We start from the raw sequence: 17,457 nt of genomic DNA, 5'->3' as shown, positions 1-17,457 counted from the left end.
TACACCCAGGGCTAAAGTGGGCTTTATTATTTCACATCTTTCCGGGAATGCCTTGACCTGGGCCACCCCATTGGTTAACACTGGTGATGCTCTCCTGGATGACTATGACAGCTTTATAGAGGCCCTCAAGACCATGTTCGAACGCCCAGAACAAGTTTACAGTGCCCAGGAACGTTTACTCGACTTTCATCAAGGTACCCAGGACTTGCTCACGTATGTCACACGCTTCAAACAGCTGGCTAAGGAAGCGGATTGGTCCTCTGAAGCTTGTTTTACTTTATTTCGAAGAGGGCTAAACGAAGAGATCAAGGACAAACTAGCCAGAGTGGCACGCCCGGGTTCCTTTCAAGCCCTAATGGATCTCGCTCTAGAGATTGACTTTTGCATTCAGGAGAGAAAGGCAGAAAAAAAGAAGACCAAGTTACCACTCCAGAAAAACCCCATTGGAACCCATTCGAGCTCAGAAGGCATTTCTACTCCAGGCAATGAGCCTGAACCTATGCAATTAGGGGCCTTCCGTGGACCCATTACACCTGAAGAGAGGATGTGAAGGATTCATACTGGATTATGTATGTATTGTGCATCCGACAAACATTTAGTAAGCGAATGTCCGATTGCCCCCCCACGGCAGGTTCGGGAGAGAGATGTCTGCTCCACCTCTATTCCATCTTTGAACTCTCCTGGACAAAATTCCTTGGTAATCTTACAGGCCTTCTTGACAAAATCCAAGAATGAAATATACCCCATCCTGGCACTGGTCGATTGTGGAGCTATGGGGGTATTCATAGATCATGAATGGGTCTTAAAACATCTTATTCCTTACGAATCCCGGACTATCATGCAACCTGTGGAAGCAATTGATGGAAGACCCCTTTCTTCTGGACCTATAACCCTGCAGATCAAGGAGATCGAGCTTGCTATAAATCAACATCGAGAAAGGATAAGATTTGACATCATCAAGTCAGCCCATTACCCCATGGTTTTGGGAATGCCCTGGCTTCAAAGACACAACCCCTATATCAATTGGGCAGCGGGATCCTTGTTCCTGGGTTCTGAGTTTTGTATGTCCCACTGCTTACATCCAGACCTTGATCCTAGCCCATCGAAAGGATTTTCTACAACTCATCAGAACACAATCTCAGTCTCAAACATCATCTGGGTCCCGGAGGCTTACCAGGAATATTCCGATGTTTTCTCCTCTGCCATTGTTCAGGCCTTACCTCCCCACAGACCTGAAGATTGTGCTATTGAAACGGAACCTTCTGCGGTGATTCCCTTTGGAAGGATGTTCATCCTATCAGAACCTGAAAAGAAAGCCCTTCGTGAATACCTGGATACAAATCACGCAAATGGCACTATACGACCATCTAAATCTCCTTCAGGGGCCTCCCTGTTCTTCGTTCCTAAAAAAGACACTAAAGAACTCAGACCGTGTCTGGATTATCGAGGTCTAAATCAATGTACTCTCAGGGACCGCTATCCGTTGCCCTTAATCTCAGACATCCTGGAAGCAGTAAGAGACACAGTTGTGTTCACCAAGCTGGATCTCAGGGGCGCCTATCATTTGATTCATATCAGGGCAGGTGACGAGTGGAAGACAGCCTTCAGAACACCCTTTGGGCATTATGAAAACTTACTCATGCCCTTTGGACTTGCTAATGCCCCAGCAGTGTTCCAACATTTCATGGATCGAGTGTTTTCGGACATGCTGTTCCTTTTTGTGATTGTCTACCCGGACGATATTCTAATATTTTCGAAGGGCCCTCTCAAGCACGAAGAACATGTGAAAGCAGTATTACAACGCTTATGCGAAAATAAACTCCTGGCAAAGCCCGAGAAATGCATCTTCCATACTTCTACTGTTCACTACCTAGGGTTTGTCCTTACTCCCGATGGTATCGGTATGGATCAATCCAAGGTTAAGGCTATTTTATCCTGGCCTAGCCCTGCCTCGGTTAAACAGATACAATCCTTCCTGGGCTTGGCTAATTTCTATAGGAAATTCATACCTTCCTTTTTCGATATTGTCCAACTAATAATTGCCTTATTGAAAAAAGACATTCCTTTTCGTTGGACCTTGACCCAAGAGAAAGCCTTCCAACAGCTAAAGTCTGCATTTACACAAGCTCCCATTCTTGCTCAGCCTGATGTTAATCGACCATTCATAGTGGAGACAGACGCCTACAATTACACCATTGGAGCCGTCCTAAAACAGCAATTTGAGGATAACTTGGAACATCCCATCGCCTATCTTTCTCGGACATTAACCCCTAGTGAAACCCATTACTCTGTCCTAGAGAAAGAGCTGCTAGCCATCCGTCAAGCCTTCACAGAATGGCATCATTTACTTCTAGGAGCCAAATTTCTGGTCCATGTCCGCATGGACCATCGAAACCTACAAGTATTGCAAGCACTGCAATGTAGGAATAGTCACCAAGCTCGGTGGGCCTTCTTTTTTGCCCAATATCAGTTTCAGATTCACCACATCCCTGGAACCCAAAATGTAATGGCTGATGCACTTCTCGTTGTCCAGACTATGAACCTCCGGAGGATCGGACGTATCCTAAGATGTTTCCTCATACCATATTCGTAGCTCAAGCAAACAACCTCCTGGAAGAAATGTGTATGCAAACTCAGACTTCGGAGCTTTTAAAAGGAATTTCAGAAAGGAATCAATGGAACTTGAGAGCCAAGGACGGATACTTGGTCAAAGATACCAATCTGGTTATCCCTACTCAAAAATTACAACAAAGAATAATAAACCTCTGCCATGATACTCTTCATTCCGGACATCGTGGTATTTCCAACACCCTCCGTCTAATACAAAGACAATTTTGGTGGCCCAAGATGAAGACCGATGTACAACTGTATATTCAGTCTTGCTCCGTCTGTAATCAGAACAAACATGATAACCAGAAACCAGCAGGTCTCTTATTTCAGCCTACACCACCAACCAGACCTTGGGAGATCATTGCTACAGACTTCATTGTGGAATTGCCGCCTTCTAGAGGTTATACCACTATCATGGTCACCATTGATCTATTCACTCATATGGCTCACTTTACCCCTCTGTATAAATTACCATCCTCCTCAGAACTTGCTGGTATTTTCTTGGAACACGTCTTCCGACTGCATGGACTCCCTTTCAAGATCATATCAGACAGAGGACCCCACTATATATCTCAATTCTGGAAACACCTCTGCAGGATACTAGGGATTCAACAAGCTCTCTCCTCGGGATATCATCCCCAAACCAACGGGATCACAGAACGGGCAAACCAAACCCTTGAACAATATCTTCGTTATTTCTCTACTAAAGTCCAGGATGATTGGTCACTTTTAGTACCAGTAGCCGAATTCGCTTACAATAATTCAGACCATTCGGCTGTTAAGACCAGCCCTTTTTTCTGCAGCCAAGTATTTCATCCTTCGGTCTTACCCTCTGTTCTTCCACACCCTACACCTGTTCCTACTGTCGATTCCTGGATCGAAACACTCATAAATGTGCATAGAGAAGCCAAGGAACATCTCGAAAGAGAGCGAATACAAACCAATCACTATGCAGATTCAAGGAGAAGACCAGGGCCTTCATACTCCATTGGGGATAAAGTATGGCTATCCTCGAAACTTCTACCCCGACATTTCAGACCGAATAAGTTGGCTCCCCGGTATTATGGACCCTTCTCTATAAAAGAGATCATCAATCCTGTGGCCTTTCGACTTCAACTCCCGGATTCCTGGAAGAAGATACATCCAGTTTTTCACAAATTCCTGTTGAAGCCCTTCATCCAAACTACCCGGACTACTCTTAGACCTAGTCCTCTGCTTGTCAATGACCAGCTGGAATACGAAGTTTCTCGTATTTGTGATTCCCGATATAGACGAGGCAAACTTCAATACCTTGTGGAATGGAAAGGTTATCCACCCAGCGAACGCACCTGGGAACCAGTCTCAAATTTTAACTCCCCCAGATTGCTCAGAAGGTTCCACCAAATTCATCCAGGTAAACCCGGTGGAACAGGTTTTAGAAGGGGGCATGCTGTCATGATTCGTCGTTCACGCCCTTTCTGGTCTTCCTGGTCCCTGGCACATCGGGGGTTACTCGCTGCAGTACACCCAACATGGCGGTATACACGGAACGCGGTCTATCGACCTTTACGTCCTATGCAGCACGTTCTATAAATTAGCCACTCCCCTGCGGTTCCGTGCGTCTCAACGCTACCGTTAGCTGTGGCCTGACGTGCTCCGTAGTTCGTTCTCCTGAACTGTGTTGTTTCCCGGTTCCCGGACCTTCCTCCTTCTCCTTTCCTTCTACCTTCCGTAATCCTGTTCTTCCGCGTTCCGCGCAGACCGCCTCCGCGTGCTGCCTCCATTCCTAGCTTCCTGGAGTTTCCTAGATCCCGGACGAAGAAGCTGAACGAATCCTGGAATCCGAAGACGGCCGAGCGGGCTTGTACAAGACCCGAACTGCTCGGAAGAAAACCCTGACAAAGGACTCCGCAAAACAGAGAAAACAGGTGAGAAAAGGGGAAACCTGTGACACCTGCTTAATATACTTCAATAATATCCACTGCCAGTGGCCTGAACAAGGGCTGTGTATTAGCCTCTTTTGTTTTTACTTCCAAACTGATCCGGTACATAAGTGTAGGCCTGTGGTGACCCTCTAAATATTAGTGGTGGACCACAACTAAATCTTGTGTATGCACAACCTTTAGGTCTTGAGTCACAAACTCCATTACATTTTCAGATGCATTCCAACACCTTGGTTTGAAGAAAAATGACCTAAAGTACAGTAAAATGCTTTCTTCTTTTTTATTTACTTGTTTTACAGCCAATTAAGGCTTTTACAAGACGCAGAAAGAGATAAAAGAGTCTAAAGTTACATGACTTGTTCTGTGTAGTAGAGAAGGACAGTTGGACTGAAATTGAAACTGAAAGAATTGAGATGTTGAGGAGTGGAAAAGTTGAGAAGTTAGTCAAAAGAGAGAAATATTAAAAATCAGAAGAGAAGAAGAGTGCTTATGTCTATGCTTATGTTTAACTTGCAGTAGAAGTCACATGTTAAAGATGTGCAATTTTGTCCATTGCCAATTTTAGAATATTGCCTGCTGCGATTGTCCATTTAGTGTTGTCACCAGCCCGAAGGTGCGTCCACCAAAGATCCTCCTCCCGAAAGTCGCTGTCCAAGAACAATGGCGAGAGGTAGGTCTTTCTAAGGGTTTGCGTAGCTGGACATTCCATCATTAAGTGGTAAATAGTTTCCAGCTGGTTACTATCCAAACAAAGGGCCTCATTACGAGGTGGGAGGTAAGGGATTACCGGCACTGGTAAGGGCACCGGTGCCGGTAATCCCTTACCTCCCTACTACGAGTTCCCTTTGTGGGTCCTTCCTTAATGCCTGGTTTTTGCAGGCGTAAAAGACGTAAAGGACGGGACAATTTGCGGTACCGTTATTAGCGCCTTCCCCATTCCCATTGAGCCCTACGGGGGCTTAAATGGGAATGGGGAATGGCCCTGGTGAATGGGGAATTACCAGTCCCTCCGACCTCGGAATGGACCGGTAATTGCTCCATTCACCAGGGCGGAGTCAGAAGGGTTTTGGAGGCAGCCATGGAGCTAATAGCTCCATGGCTGCCTCCAACCTCGTAATGAGGCCCAAAGTCTGCATGCGTTTGTTGGCACTTGGGAACACATTTTCAAAATTACCCCCGTAGGTAAAAGATTGAAGCAAGCTCTAAGGAATGTGCCTCTCAAGATCTTGTTTGGGAATTATTTTACATATTCTGCGACTTCCTTTCGTCTGCGCACTATTTGGGGGAGATGGGCCAAAAGTTTATTTGAAGCCACCTGATTAAGAGTTTTGATCCAATCTAGAGCCTCCATCTTAGTTTTTATCCTCAACGGATTGGTCATCAACTCCTCTTCCGTAGACGCTATTGAAGCCAGATGAGCTCTATTTTTTTCACAACAGCTAGATAGTTGGGAACAGGTCCCTTTTGAGTCCTCCTCTTTGATCTTGTGATATAGCGTTGGACTGTCCAGAAGCAGGAGTTTTCGGAACAGTTGGATTCTGCTGTTGTTTAGAGACACCAATAGAGAAAGCAGACCAAGTTCACGTCTAATCACAGAAACAGCTGTTGACTTGGGGATTTTCAAGACTGAGCGCCAAAAGAAGCCCTCCAATTTAGGCCAAATGGTCTCTAGCATAGACAGAGAAGCATCCATGCCATATATCATTGACGTAGTAACTTTTGTTTTGTAAAATTGGATGACCGGCAACAGGGAAAACCTTCCCTACTTCTTGTCGAGCATTTGTGCTTGGGCGGCGAGGTTGCGGATCTTGGACCAAAGCAATCGCTGCAACTGGACTTGGATTTGAAGCAGCCAAAGGTGACACCCAGGTATATAAAATGGTCGACTTACTCTAGTTCGAGCCTTCCAGGAACCAGACTGATTTTTTTTTTTTTAGTGGGGCTTTTTCCATAATCAGAATTTTAGTTTTGTTCTTATTGATCTGCAGATGATTTTGGGATAAATAGGTCGCCAAATTGACGAGCTTGCGCTGGAGCCCGATCAGGGTTTGATCGATCAGGATCACGTCGTCCGCGTACATTAAGTACAGGATCTCCGACGAGTCAATTTTTGGCGGAAAAGCCCGAACTTGAAGAGCCAAGTCCTTATAATCTCCCAAAAAGGCTGTGAAAAGTGCAGGAGCCAGAGGGCAACCCTGTTTAATCCCTCTGAAAGATGGAATCTCTGCAGAAAACAAGCCTTTTTCGCTTAGGCGGACTTGCATACTAGTTCCTGTATGGAGAGCTCTGATAGGTGCCAAAATGGATGAAGGGCAATTCCAGACCGCTAATTTCTCCCATAGCTTGTGTAGATCGACCCGATCAAATGCTTGGATTAAGTCCATGAAGGCAAGGTACACTCGCAGAGCACCTGCTCGAACTTTACTTTTCAGAATGTTGAGAGTCATGATGTTGGCCGATGTATTGGCATTTTTCAGAAAGCCGGTTTGGAGAGGGTCCGCGCAGGCCGACAGTTTTGCCCAATGTTGGAATTTTTCAAGCAGTAGCGAGGCAAAGATCTTACCGACAATATCCAAAAGGGCTATGGGCCGATAGTTGGATGGATCTTCTCTCAAGCCCTTATTAAAAATGGGCACCACCACCGCCGTCATCCAAGATGGTGGAATGGTTTTAAATTCAATACACCGTGCAAAGATTTGACTGATCAAAGTTGCCTATTCCTCCGGGTACTGCTTCAGGTCCAAGTTGGTAAGGCCATCTGGGCCCGGTGCTCTGGAGACTTTTAGTTTTTGATCTTCCCAAGGATATCCTCCTTGTCTGTTACGTCTTCCCATGGGACCGAGATGGATTCATTCGACTGTATAGGGATGTCTGAAATTTGAGCGAAGAGATTCTTGAAGTGAAGCACCTACTTCTCTTCGCTTACAGAGTTGGTAAGGATCTCATTCAATTGCAAGCCTGAAGGCCTTACCAGCGACCAGAATTCCTTTGGGTTTTTTTGAGCGACGACCTGGAGCATGTGTTCCGCATCTTGTTGGTATAAAAAGATCCTGTGAGATTTAAGCCACAAGCTGTAAATCTTTCGTTCGATAGCACATAGGGACCAAGCTTCATTAGTGCTCAGTTTCAGAGTACTAGATCAACAGTGGGGGCCTGTTCTGTCGTATAACATTTTTAGGGCCTATTATTTGACTTAAGTAGGCCTGGGTTATTTTTATTATGTCAGGAAAGATACACAAACACTATAAATGTGAGAATGTACCAAAGGGAGTTTCAGACACACATAGATAGCAATTTTACAGCTTTTATAATTTATTTTGCTGCTGGATGCAATTGGTAATACTGCATCAATAATTTTTTTTAAAATAAAAGAAGAGAAGGGAAAAACATTTGTTGAAAGAACACAATCAGCAAATGCACAGAGGGTTCATTTCAAAAATACAGAGTTTATAAGGAGATTAATTATTAATCTTGACTTTTCCTAAAGCATCTGTTTATGACAAGGTAAATTTTCAAAACATGACAAAATAGTGTTTAAGAAGAAACACTGTGAAACCACCACCTTAGTGACAAGTGATTAGCATGTAATCTATACATGACAACCAAGACACAAGCACTTAATGAGAAAGCTCTTGGGTAGGTGTAGCCAGGCTGGAGGGTGACATAACAAGTGGTCGACGTCTAGATATTGATCTAAAAAGAAGTAGGGACCAGAAGGAATTTAGAGGTGCTGGTCGATGAGACGTTTCGGCTGGATGCCTTCATCTTGGCCCTGGGGTAGGTCTCCCTAAAAGGAGAAGCAGGGGGTCTCTATTAGTGACTGGGTTGAGAGGTGTAAAAACGTATTGGTTAAAACAAGACATAATACATCCATATTTGTGGTACACCACTAAAAAATAAGGGACAAGAGGTACACGGGACTGACCTTGGGGGCTGCAGGACTCCCTTGGTCTGGAATAGCTGTGGCCTGCTGTGATGCGAAATGATTTAGTTTTCTGTTTTCCGGCTGTAGGTGACTGCAGGAATTAGGGAACATAGTGTTCTGGGTAAGGATGCTGTTAGTGACAGTTACAAAACAGCACAGGAATGAGCTCAGACTAGGCATAAAAGTAACAGGCGCTCACCTTTGTGCGTTGTAACTGAGTGGTGAGGCACAGGAAAAAACGTGCGGGGTTCCAGTGAGATGGCTGCTCACAAGCACATGGAACAGCACGTAATGTAGGCTGGATGGGTATTAGTTACCATGATTGCCTAACATGAACCTGTGAGGAGAACGAGATGCATGCGCCTCGTTAGAAAGAGTAGTGGAAATAAAAATTGTATGAACAGCCAAGTACAGGAGGAGTATTTACCTTGAAAATGAAGATGTAGGCTCACTGCATGCTAGCGAGTGTAATCGCGTTTCGAGGCTGCGACTGGAGCACTCTGTTGAGGCTGGGAAGTAATGGTGCCGAGATGTGCACGGCTGCCCTGACTGCGCATGCACGCCGAGAGTAGTGTTAGGATTGTTGTTATTCGCGGGTGCGCATGCATGGGCCCGCCTGTCTGTAGTGTTGCTGTGTGTGAGTAATTCAGCGAGACACTATTCTGGAGTCATGCTCATAGCATTGCTATATGACAATTGTAATATATTACGATTATTTGCAGACCTTTGTGAGCTGGGTGTCGGTCTGATGTGAATAGCTAGTTGCAATTGGGCACAATATATATAGAGAAAATTAAGCTGTGGCTGTATACAGATGTAGGCAAGTGCCAGGGGGCCCTATATTGTGGATGGGATCCCCATGAAGGAGGTAGAGCGCCTAACAGGGATTGTATGGGGCGCAACTATTGTTAAAATGGTATCGGTGAATTGAGTGGGGCCCTGAATAGTGGGATCTCAAGGGGGCATGAGAACCCTAAATAGGGGAATAATAACCTGGCTGGAGAGAACAACTTTGATAAAGGTTAATTATCTGCTGAAGTACGAGGGGTCTATCTCGTTAAGCCCAGTGGTTGTGCTTTTCAATTTAAAAATCCACCATGCTTCTTTATGGTTAAGTGAGTTGGTGGTGTTATTCGTATTTGGTACTGCATCTGCTATCCACCATAGGATATCGTCAGGACCGTGATGGTTTTCAATGTAATGTTGTACCATTGGGGCAGCGGCAGATTTGCATCGGTTACGGGATCTATGTTCTCCTATCCTTTTGTGGATCTGTCTGGTTGTTTTTCCAACATAGCGTAACCCACAAGGACATTCAATGATGTAAATTACATTGGCCGTTTTGCAGTTAGTGAACTGCCTAATTTCCCAGTCTTTTTCACCCTTTGTTCTGCCTTAGTCGGGCTATCCCTCCAGTTACCAGTTTCAGAGTACATCTTTTAAGCTGTTTTAGCTTGCAACATTGTTCAACAAGAATAGTGTTATAGCCATGCATGTCTTTTCTTTTACTTGGTTTAGTTGGTATGCAATGCTTCATAAGTAGAGGTTGGTAGTCTACTATTAGTTTGTTGCCATTATCTGTATTGGCTTTAGACTGCTGATTGTATTTTTTTGCCAAGTTGATGATGGCAGACCAGGTTATAGCCACCAGGTTATGGTCACTTTCGTCAGACCTCAGCACTTCAAACGATTCCAGTCTGGCTAATAGACCTGCAGAGACAAATATATAGTCCAAGGTAGCAGAAGAGGATGCTCTTTCCCATGTAGGAATCATTTGGACGGCTCGAGATATAGATGAGGCATTGTTCAGGGATCTAGATCTCATAAGCAACTGCCATTCAGCGCCTCTTTCATCTGATGCTGACCTTGTAGATGTTGATTGCAGTCTAGTGCTTAGGTTGGAACAGGTAGCATTCAAGTCGCCACAGATCAGGATATTGGATAGTTGGTGGTCAGCCAAGAAATCATCAATCACTTCTCCTACGGTCGTACAAAGAGCTTTGGTGCTTGTTCTCTGGGGGTTCCAATAACGGTGATTACCCCCAATTTTATTTTCCTTGGCGCCATTTTCAGATTGTCCCAGGAGTCCCAGGATAAGAGGGCAGCTAGATGGCCATAAGATTCTGATGTTTTCTCGATCAGGGTTATCCCTGAGCCATTTCGAACAGCTAGAAGTAGGCCAGATGAGGGTCTGCCCAGAAGGCCTCTGGTTGCCAGGGAAGTGATTACTGTGAAGTCGTCGAAGAGGGGAATCCCTTCCAACCAGGTTTCTTGAAGACATATTACGTCAAAGGCGCCAAGGTCTGTTCTTCCTGGTTGCGTGAGGTGATGGTATCCTCTCGTGTTCCATGATCCGAGCTTTAGTCGGCACTGTTTTATTTGGTCTTTGCATTTGTCAAGGTTTTTGGAGAGGGTCTGACGCAGCGGCAGTGACTGCTATCTCTTGTTCATTGGGTCAAGTGATTTCGGCAGCCATGCCCATATTCCTTTCCTTGAGCTTACTTCTTGATGTTTTGTTGGAGACGTGGGTTCCAAAGCTTTCCGGTCCATAGACCTGTCTGATCTTTTGCGCAGGTACGGGCTCCTATTCCGGTGTTTGTGAGTATCGTAGCAATTGATCAAAATCCTTAGGTTTTGTGTATGAAGTAGGAGGGACCTTTGAATCACGGTAGTCTACATCGCATGGTTGATCTCTGATGGTTTAGGGATGTCTCGTTGGTTTATGGCAGACTCAGAGTCCTTTGAGGCTCTATCTGGGCCTCTTGGAAGTCTACCCCAGCTTGAGTTCCTGTATAGCACTCCTGTTTTTGAGACAAAACGGTGGGTTGTTCCACTTTTGGGGGCGTAATCCCTTCCTCTGGTCATATTCAATCTGCTGGTTTGGAGCTAAGTGCGACGAAAACCACTAGACTCGAAGTCATGGTGAGCGTCCGTATTTATGTTAACGAGAGACGAAGCTTTAATGTGTAGATATGCTTTGGCTAGCCCTTCTCTGTGATAGGGTTTAATAAGGATAAAATCCTCTGTTTTCAAGGTAGAATAGTCCACCTGTTGAGGATCATATTCTCCTTTATCTTTGGGGTTTGTTCCAATATGAAAAGGCGAGTCGTAGAGCTCGTCTTTTCCCCTTGCTTTCGATCATTATGTGTTCTTGACATCTCAGAGATTCTTGTGGGGTGATGGTCATAATTTGATCTGTCTTCTTTCCGAAAGGTTCCTTAGGTTGATGTTTTTTTCCCATGTCGGTCTCTCACGGGCAATCTTCATTGTTCAGCCTTCGGTGAGCTCTCTGTAGTGGAGGCATAATATCTCCGATGGACAGTTGAAGTGTGGGCAGATGGTCTCCGAGGAGTTTCTTTGTTGTGCTTCTCAGGGAGCGCCGGGATTGAAGCTTTGAGAGTTGAACCCGGAAGAAGAAAAGCCCCCTGTTGCTCACAGTCTTTGCCCTGGATGTTAGACCTACTTTCAGAAATTTGCGTCTTCAGGGCTGGTTTCGGGCTTTCAGCAGATTCAAGATGGATAGATAAATCCATTGATTCTTTGTCCTCCAAGAAGTCATTTATTGTGACAGGCTGTTAGGGAGAATTCTCTGTTTAGGCTGAATTTCCTAACCTAGTGAGTCCCCCAGCAGCTTTGCTGGATTTCTGGAGTTTGTTTTTTCCATCCTGCCAAGAGTGAGACTCTTTTCCTCTCACTCTTGGACATGGGCTATGGGGTCCTTTACTCCATAGGGTCTCATATGTTTTTTTATGTGTGTTACACCGCACCCTACGTGCCGTAACACTGGGGCGTCCTAGCGGAGCTCCACCATAGACTCCATACCCGGGGACTGACTACTGTCTCCCCGGGCATGTAAAGTCACCATTGGCTTTACTAGACCTAAATTTACTAACAGAACTAGTACAAACCATCTTATTGTGGACGTGCTAGTAGGGGTAATTCGATTACTCCTGGGTCGAGGGGGCACTGTCCTGTCCCCCCTCGTCGAGTTTTGGCTGGTGGCAGTGGAAACTACTTGTTATGTTCGACCCCGAGCATAACCCTATGGGATTCGTCCCATTGTTGGAGATTGATACTTTTCCTCGTTAATCTCTAACGTACCAAAGGTCTACTTATCTTAAATAAGTTTATCGGATGGTATTTTCTGCCAGAACTCGGTTTGTAAAATGGCGTCTGTGTTCGTCTCTGTGACTCATAAACCAAAGGTTGAGCCCTTTGTTCCACTTTTGGTGGGCCCATGGACAGAGACCCTCCAAAGTGGTGCCATTCTGTCTGGGTTACAACAGGAGCGTGGGAGGGGGTTTAGGCACCCTGGACCGAGTTGCCTTGCCAAGTCCGGTCGCACTCTGGTGTGATTGGCCCAAGTGGTGAGCCTCCCCGCTCACCACTTAGCGTGTGTTGATCGACAGCTAGGCTGAATGAATGGGGGTCTTCTGCATAAAAGCAGGGCTTTTGGGACTGGATCTTCAGAAGTCGCCACAGGACCTAAGAATCTGACGAGGGTAACGCTGAGCCGACCTGCACGATGACACCTCCGGTGGAGCCCTGCGGAACCGACTCACCACTTCCCGATGACAGAGGAGATCTCCCTGCCGGAGAGTCTCTTCCCCTGACTGGTGGGAACAACCAGTCCCCTTTGCTTTTTCTTCGCCTCAGGACGCGGTGGTCGAATTGTCCGTGCAGAGCACCCCGGCAACCGGATAGCCACTACCCCTGTACCGCGACCAAAAGGTGGTGCCTTGTGACGGAGCACTCCGCGGCTGGTCTCTTCCCTGGTGGTGCACCGGACTTCACTTTTCTTCGACGACGAGATCATCTCTACTCTTGGCAAAGACCCGACGTGCATCCACCACCAGGAACAACTGCCCCCGCCGGAGCTGTCTCTCCACAAACAAGGTACCGTGTCCGCCTGGCTTCCCTTTCGATCGGTTCGAGTGAGGTGTCTTAATCCTCGCCTTTCCGTTGGGTTGCCTGCAAGCTTTTTCTAGCGTGTTGTTCTGAACTGGTTCAATCTGCCGATAACAATTTGCTACAAAGACTCGAACGCATTTCCACTAGAGACTTTTAGGGACAAATCGCCTTGCCTCTCTCCGAGTGGGCCTGGCCTCTGAACTTTATGATCTATTGTGGTTCTTGTCTTCTTGCCTTGCACTTTACCCGTGAAGTATTGAACTGTGTTGATTTCGTAACCTGCCTATTTTTCTCTCCCGTCCTAACTGATATTAGAGTGCCATCTAGGTTGAGGTATACACCTCTGTCTGAAAATAAGTGATACCGGTAGAACCTAGACTTGTCGAAATATTGTTAGGGGGTTTGATCGTTTCTTCTTCGTAGAGTAATTGTAATTGAATTGTTTGCAGTGATAGTGCCATAGTGTTTTCTATAGATGTTCTGTTATAAATAAATACCTTAATATCTTTACACTGAAGCCTTGTTGCATGTTTGCTTGTCTTACTGTGAAGAATTGTCCTATATTGTATACTCCACATACTGCTTAACTCTTCTTGAGAGAAGTCTGACTGCTCAGCCACAGCTACCAAGTGAATCTGTGTGGTACAGACTGCTACCAAGTGGGTTTACTGCCAAACACCTGTAGTCCTAAATCTTTTGCAGTGGTCCCAGAGGAAACTGCACAGGATTCCGCCTAACACTGGTGGCAGCGGTGGGATTTGTATCGAGTATACAGTTTAGAGTGCTTTTCGACACTTTAGGATAACTAACCACAAAGCTTAGCACTAAAAAGCAACTTTCACAAACATATCTACGATGGAAACTTACAGTCAAGAATCCTTGTCAGGTGAAAATACTGAGAGTTTGCAAGCTCTCTGTAGGCAAGATAATCTTTCTGTAAGAGGCAAGGAGTTAGAACTAATAGAGAGATTGCTGGCAAACCAAAGTCTGGGTACTGGTTCGGAGGAACCAATTTCTCCAGCAAATGTAGATAACAGTGATGGTGTTGATCTAAATCGTAATTCTGATGATAGCGATGAAGAGGCTGATGAGGACGGAGAGGCTAACGAAACTGTCTCCCCTGGTCCTCTACCTGCCTTACCAGCTGTACCTACGGGGACCATACCAGGTCCCACAAGTAACCCTGCTTATTTTGAACTTGAAAAAATGAAGCTCGAATTAGAATACAAACGGTTCTTGGCTCAATCTGAATGAAACCAAGAGCTCGAGTTCAGACGGATGAATGCCCAGGCTGAGCAGAAGCAAGCTGAGTTAAGACTCAGGGAAATAGAACTTAATCACGAGTTAGAAATTAAAAAGCTGTCTATGGAAAATGCTTCTCTCTCCTCTGGTTCCTCTAGGAGCTCCAGTCCCAAAAGACCCCGGATGCCTAAGGAATTAGTGGGTATGTATGAACCGAGATTGGATGTGTTGGATTGGTTAAAACTGTTTGAGTACAATCATGGGCTCCAGGACATCACCGGGAATGATTTACTTCCCTGGTTGTTCTCTAGGCTCCCTCCTGTTGCGACTGATGTGGTAATGGAGTTGGGGGAGGCGGATAAGACGGATTACGAAAGTGTGAAACTAGCTTTGATAGCTAGATTCGGGAAGACCCCTTCCCAGTATCTTAAGAGGTTTAGAACCCTCAAAAAGCATGAAGGTACCCCTTGGGCTACCTGGGTGAGTGAAGGATTGAAAAACTTAGAGGGATGGATTAAGGGTTACAAAGTGAACACTTATGAGGGTATGAAGAATCTTTTTATGTTGGAGTCGATTTATGATGCCTGTTCTCCTGAGCTCAGACAGCACTTGGCTGATTCGAAGGAATTGGATTCCCAGACGCTAGCTAAGGCCACTGACTTGTGGGTTGCCAACAGGGCTACTCATAAGGATTCTGGGGCAACTCAGAAAAAGGATGAGGGAAAACAGCCTAAAAAAGACTCAATAGAGAATTCGAATAACTCAAATTTCACAGAGGGCCCCAAACAAAACCAGAAGGGTAAGCCACCGGGAAAACCACAGCAGGATAGTGTGTCTTCTGGTGCCAAACCGGAAGGAGGTCAGAACAAGCCACCATTCCAAAAAGCGTTCGGTAAATGCTTTGTTTGTGGCTCGACTGACCACATTAAAGGAGATCCCAGATGTAAGGGTAAACCTTCAGGGGTCCAGCTTGTCTCCTTAGCCTACGCTCCAGAGGAGGAAGTCCAAATGGCAAGTGGAAACTTTCTACTGCTAGCTGACAAACCCATTGGAGTCTCAGCCAGCGTTTCTTTAGTATCTCTGGGGTTGTGGGAACAACAGAATTTAGGTGTCTATAATTCTATCCCTGATAATACTAAAGAGTATTATAAGGACAGTGTCCAGGTGAATGGCCATGAGACTCCTGCCATTAGGGACACTGGGGCCAGCATAACTGTTGTGGATAAATCGTTTTTTCAGGCTGAGGATGTTGCTAAGGCACCCAAACGCCTCACCAAGTTAGCTGGAGGGCCTGTGAAGATGCTTCCCCAATTACCAGTTCTCATCCAGTGTAACAACATTACTGTAAAGATACCTGTCAGCATACAGAGTGAGGTACCAGGACGCGTACTGTTGGGTAACAATTTGAAAACTCTCAGAGTTGTATCGCATACTCCCAGACCTCCTAGTAAACGGTTACAGGAGCTAACCAGACCCGCAAGAGAGAGGACCATGCGCGGTACTCTCCAGGAGATGATGAAGACAGAAATCACTCCTGCTCCACTAGAATTGTCGGCAGCTGTCTCCAAGAAATCAGAAGCGAAAGGGAAACCTAAGACTTCTATCCCGAAACCAGCAGCCAGCATTTCAGTGCAGCCAACACGGACTTCCCCGCGGTTGTCCAAAGTTACACCCGTAACTCCACCTCCAGCTGAGGCTGAGAGGGAGGTACAACCCTGTGTGGTAGAATTAGACTCTGAGGAAGAGCTAATGGAAGGCCAGGAACTCATTGGATATCTGGATCCTGTTGACCATCCTGAGCTGCAGTCTTTACTGGCAGAAGGTGGACCCAGCAGGGCAGACTTCAGTAAGGGACAGAGAGAATGTCCAACTCTGGAAGGTCTTCGAAACCAGGCAGAAGCTCAGTCTGAAGGGCAAGAGCCTGGGAAACACAGGTTGCACTGGGAAGATGGCCTCTTCTACAGTGAACCGACCGAGTCTGCACCTGGAGACTACAAACGACTTGTAGTACCCCAAGAGAACAGACCACAGTTCTTCCAGTTAGCCCACAAGATTCCTTTGGCTGGTCACTTGAGTTTCAAGAAGACTAAGGAAAGGCTCTCTCTCTACTTCTGTTGGCCAAAGATGGGGGCCGAAGTAGAAAAACACTGCAGGAGCTGCCACACCTGCCAGACCTCTGGTAAGGTTGGCTCCAAGAATGTGGCACCTTTAGTGCCTCTCCCAGTTGTGGGAGTCCCATTTGAGAGAGTAGGGATTGACATTGTTGGTCCCCTTGATCCTCCAACCTCCTCAGGCAACAGGTTTATACTTGTAGTAGACCTTGCTACTAGATATCCTGAGGCAATTCCTATGAGGACTGTTACAGCTCCGGCTGTGGCTAAGGTTCTCCTTGGTATTTTTACTAGGTTCGGGTTTCCTAAGGAAGTAATCTCTGACAGGGGGTCAAACATTATGTCCCACTACATGAAAGTCATGTGGAAAACCTGTGGAGTTACTTACAAGTTCTCAACAGCTTACCACCCCCAAACCAATGGATTGGTAGAACGGTTCAACCGAACCATGAAGAGCATGATAGGTGCTTTAGAAGAACCCCTTAAGCGTAAGTGGGACCTTCTACTGCCATGCCTTCTCTTTGCTTATAGAGAAGTCCCTCAGGAGGGAGTAGGTTACTCTCCCTTCGAACTTCTCTATGCTCATCCCGTCAGAGGTCCATTGGCCCTGATTAAGGAGGGGTTGGAGAGTGCTCCTTCCCCCAAGCCAGTCAGAGTGACTGATTACGTGATAGGTCTCCGGAGGAGAATGTCGCACATGATGACGGAAGCAAGCGATAACTTGAAAGCTGGACAA

This window comes from Ambystoma mexicanum, chromosome 5p, assembly GCF_040938575.1.
Source record: "Ambystoma mexicanum isolate Mex_15411 chromosome 5p, UKY_AmexF1_1, whole genome shotgun sequence".
Lineage (NCBI taxonomy): Eukaryota > Metazoa > Chordata > Amphibia > Caudata > Ambystomatidae > Ambystoma > Ambystoma mexicanum.
The sequence above is the reverse complement of the archived record's forward strand: the minus strand, read 5'-3'. Positions refer to the sequence as shown.